Source organism: Clinocottus analis, unplaced genomic scaffold (assembly GCF_023055335.1).
Source record: "Clinocottus analis isolate CAN_PGR_092001 unplaced genomic scaffold, fCliAna1.0.p SCAF_3, whole genome shotgun sequence".
NCBI lineage: Eukaryota > Metazoa > Chordata > Actinopteri > Perciformes > Cottidae > Clinocottus > Clinocottus analis.
Window position 1 is genome coordinate 9,792,932 of NW_027176042.1, and position 4,446 is coordinate 9,797,377.

General features: G+C 37.2%; 1 long non-coding RNA gene across 2 annotated transcripts; it reads left to right on the forward strand.

Annotated features, from left to right (window-relative positions):
• Positions 1-1,501: 1,501 nt before the first annotated feature.
• Positions 1,502-4,193, forward strand: LOC137796608 (uncharacterized). 2 transcript variants are annotated; one of them, XR_011078595.1, is made up of 3 exons: positions 1,502-1,577; positions 2,447-2,541; positions 3,343-4,193. It is a non-coding gene; the product is annotated as an uncharacterized lncRNA (long non-coding RNA). The 2 variants fall into 2 exon arrangements; XR_011078594.1 differs by lacking the exon at positions 1,502-1,577 and having other exon boundaries at positions 2,152-2,541.
• The last annotated feature ends 253 nt before the right edge of the window (positions 4,194-4,446 follow it).

The window sequence follows — 4,446 nt, forward strand, 5'->3', positions numbered from 1 at the left end:
GTCAGGCGTTTTGTCCAATATAAGGAGAACCCAGAGAGTCCTTGATAATTAATTGAAAGGAACTCTCTAATTGATCTGAGGTTTAGAAATTAATTGCATTACTGTGCAGCCCTTTATTTTGACAACACCTAAAGCACGACTGGAGCAGCTTTTATTTGTTGTGTAATTAGGGCGTGGGGGTGACATGAGGACAGTTAAACACATCAAATTTGTGGAACGTTTACTCAGAGGTATATGTGTAATTCACAGGAAGGTTAGAACATATTTTTTAAATATCACCAATTTCAGATAATTTACCCAGCTGTCTCATCCTTGGAGTACAATGCCATGAAGCCATGCACAGTTCGTGGCATGCAGGGTAAAGACCACTCTTGGGTATATATTTCTTCCGCAGTCATGATTCTCTTAGCAGCAGTCTGTGATAGTGGTGTCACTTATTGTCAAGCACAAGGCTTTTAACTGCACATCTCTGCATCACACACACACACACACACACACACACACACACACACACACACACACACACACACACACACACACACACACACATACAAGAAGCACATAATAGAGAAGAGAAATAAATTGTTGTCGTTGAGCTCTTCACACCCCGGAGGCCATGAAACATGACACATAAAGAAAGGGAGCGAATGGATCTCAGACAGTTTTAGACCACTTGAACTGAACATGGCAGAGATGGAGTTGAAGGTCAGATGGCTCTCTAACCTTCAGTGCATTCCTCCCCAAAAGGCAAAGTGATCTAAACCCCACCCCATCTACACATATACACTCCCAAGTTTCACACCCAAGCTTCAGGCAGCATGCCCTCACACTCGATACGAGTCAGACCTGTCTCGCTGCACTCTAAAAAGCCCAACTTCAAATTTGTTGTCCTAACACATTTTTTTAAGTTGAGTCAACAAATATCGTTGAAAAAAGTTGAACTAACTCAAAATCTCAATTTTATTAATGAGGAGTGGAATCCACTGAAAATGTTAAGTTGAGAAAACTTAGTATAGTGAGTTGGGCATCTACTGAGGTAACTAAGACCACTGTGCATGTGTCAGTAAACACACAAACACACAAAAATAAAACATATATACATATATATATATATATATATATATATATATATATATATATATATATATATATATATATATATATATACTACTTTAATATTATATTTTAAATAATGAAATAAATATTAAAATATTTTCTTTAGCCCCTGTTTAAGATACATTGATTTGATAATACCATTGTTTCTTTATTATATTTTGATAGTTTTTCAGATCTCATTTGATTGACATGTACTTTTTACATCTTAATCTTAAACTGCTGAATGTCTGTTGACAATATATGTTCAATAAAGCGAGAGAGAAGAAAAAACCGCCAACTGCCATAAAAGAAGCAGAAGAAGAAGATAAAGAAGAAGAAGAAGAAGAAGAAGAAGAAGAGATTCAAATATCCGTCTACCACTGCGCATGCGCACTTCCGCCTGAGAGAGCAATTTCGCGCCGGTCAACGGCAGCTCAAGTGTTTCTGCAGAATGCCGTTTACGTCCCGCACCACTTAACCAGGTAAGACTGTGTATGTTCAGTGCGTTAGCTAACGAGCTAGTCAGATAACCTGTTGATTTTTAATGCCAAAGTTAACATTACGAAGTTTATAACGTGACAGACACCAGCCTACTTTTCACGTGTTCATAACGTCATGTGTAATTTTACGATAACGACCCGCTCGTGTTAGCTAGGTTAGTTAACATGTTGCTGCAGTGCTTCGCAGTTCTTTAGCGTTGGTGGCGTCGGGACTGCCTCTAGACTAGAGGCTCTAGTTCACTCTTTAGTTACCCGCGCGTAGCATTCAGGGGCACTAGATAGCGACCAGGACCTGGACGGTAGCGCCGTTGGCACCTGTTCGCCCGCAGGGACCACGCGAGTCGCCCGCGAGGCATGTTGTAAGAATAGAACACATTTTGAGCTTCGTCAAAAATATATTTGTTTTTATCAACCGACCTGTCTACATGGTCGCGTTACAACTCTTCTCTGTAACGCCATGCACACAGACACGGGCGGGCACACAGGTGAACACCCAGTGGACAGAGAGCAGCGAAAAATACGTTGCGTGCTTTTCACAATGAGATTTGCAGCTATCACTTTTAAAGCAGTAAATGTATTGCTGCAGCGTGGAGCTCCATGAATGGACGTTTCTCTCTTGAGACACTGCAGTGACAAAGCCTGCACACTTTGTGGTTGACATTAAATTGAAGTTAAAGTTGCATCATTGTTTCTTTTATATGCAAACTGTTTTGTATGTTTCTAAAAGTGCAACTCTGCAAATAATAAGTGGATTTAGTGATATTGTGTTGTCCAAGTTTAATTTTTTGTGTCATTCTCCAAATTTATTTTGTATTATGTCAAATTTTTAATCTTCAATTTGTATTTTTCAGATGACAGATGTCCTTGCCCACAAAGTGTACAGCTCTGCGAGGTCTACCTTTTCATTGTGAAGGAGAAGCCGGACGGCTTGCTAAAGACATGTCTGGTAAGACCAATTTGTCATTAAGGTTGCACATTGAGCAAGAACACACTAATGCAAACTTTCATCAAACCCTCATTTCTACTTCACTGTTACTTTGTTAATCCATCTAAATTTTTAATAAGTGTAACTTTTATAGTTTTTAATTTTATGTAATATCGCCAATACTGGCAATGTTACTGTAGCATCAAGGTTACAAGTGAGTGTAATGCCTGCATCACATGCATTTTGTAACAGCAATTCTCCTTCAAATTTACATTTATAATTCCAAGCCCAAATTGGTCATGGGTTTTGAGAATGATGCATATACACATTTTGTCAGTATTTAAATTACAAAGTTATTCTGTCAGTACATTTTCAAAGTTGAAGTACACTTTTGTTGAGCTAATCTTTTTGAGAAAATAAAACAAAAACCTTTACAGCAACACCCTTTGCCGCTAATACTCTTTAGGGTGAGAATCCGGCAGATTTGGAATAGTAATGTCCATTGTTTTATAGCAGATTTGTTCCAGTTTAGGTTTTTGTCACTTATTAAATTAAAGGGAGCCTGTACCATGAGAGCAAATGTTTCCCTGTCTTTTGCTCAATTAATTTAATTTAACAGACTATGACGATTTAAATACTATAATACTAATGTGTAGGAGGTGACTCTTGTATGAAAGTTTTATATTTTAGTTTTCAAAATCTGCATGAAAATGTATTTTGGCTTTTAAATTGTATTGTTACAGAGTGATGAAGGAAAAAAAGATGAACACTTAAGAGGCGGTGAATATTTATTATTGTCTCTGTATTCTTGTTTTTGTGTAGAATACAGACCCGAAGGAATCTTATGTGAAAGAAGTTGAACTGGGACTACTTGCTGAAGATGACGTTGGGACGGTCCGCTCAAGTCTAACAACACTATGCATCGCCCTGATTATTGAGAAACGGATTGTCATGGATGATATATGCGACATCCCAACTGCATTTGCCCTTTTGTTTGGACTCATCTATGCTCTCAACCTGGAGTATCCGAAAGACATGAGGTACACCTTCGAAGTAATTCAAAGTTGTTCATGAACCTTGGTACCCAGTGCTCTGCCCGGGTTCGGTCCTTAAAAAGCAGTTTGCTCAAGTAGCCTGCCATATGTAAACCCCGCCTATGGTCTTGGCTGGATTTTGAGGGGGGTAAGAGTTCAGGTTGCAGTTGTCTTGTTACAGACAATACATTTTTTTATGTCCATTCATTGTAAAAACAATATAACTATGTCCCACTGCTGATAGTGTACAGTGCCCATAATGATAAACTGATATTGGAATCAGCATTGGTACTGTGTATGTTAAGAAAGCATAACTTGTACTAAATTGTTTTTTGCATCTTAACAGTATTTAAGATATTGCAGTTTTAAACAGTAACTGGATGGATAGATGCATGGATAGGATAGGTTTTTAAGCCATTGTATACCTCCCACCAATGCCATTGTCCTTCTGTGTTTTATATATGTTCCATCATATACAATGTCCCAAAGCTTGTATCAAGGCCTTGCTTTTGGATTTCATTTTTTATTTTTTTTGCAGCCATTTGGATTTTATGTCGATGTTTAAGTGTTGACACCTGGAATTTGTATAGTTATGCAAACAAATGTTTACTTGTTAATAAACATTTTGTGTTTGAAGAAGTTTGTTTTGTTTAACTGTTGACTTTTCCAAAGAAAATGGTGTACATTTTTAATTTATTTAAATAAAGGCAACGTTGCAAAGAATTGAGTGTACTCAACTAATGGGCAGTGAAATTTAGTAACGACACTTTAAGTTTGAAGTAAGTTTTCTCAACAATAAATTTAAAGTTATGTTGATTTATGTTTTCAATTTACAAGAACACACAATTTCAAGTTTCTCCAACTTAATATTTTAAGTGTTCTGAACTTAAGT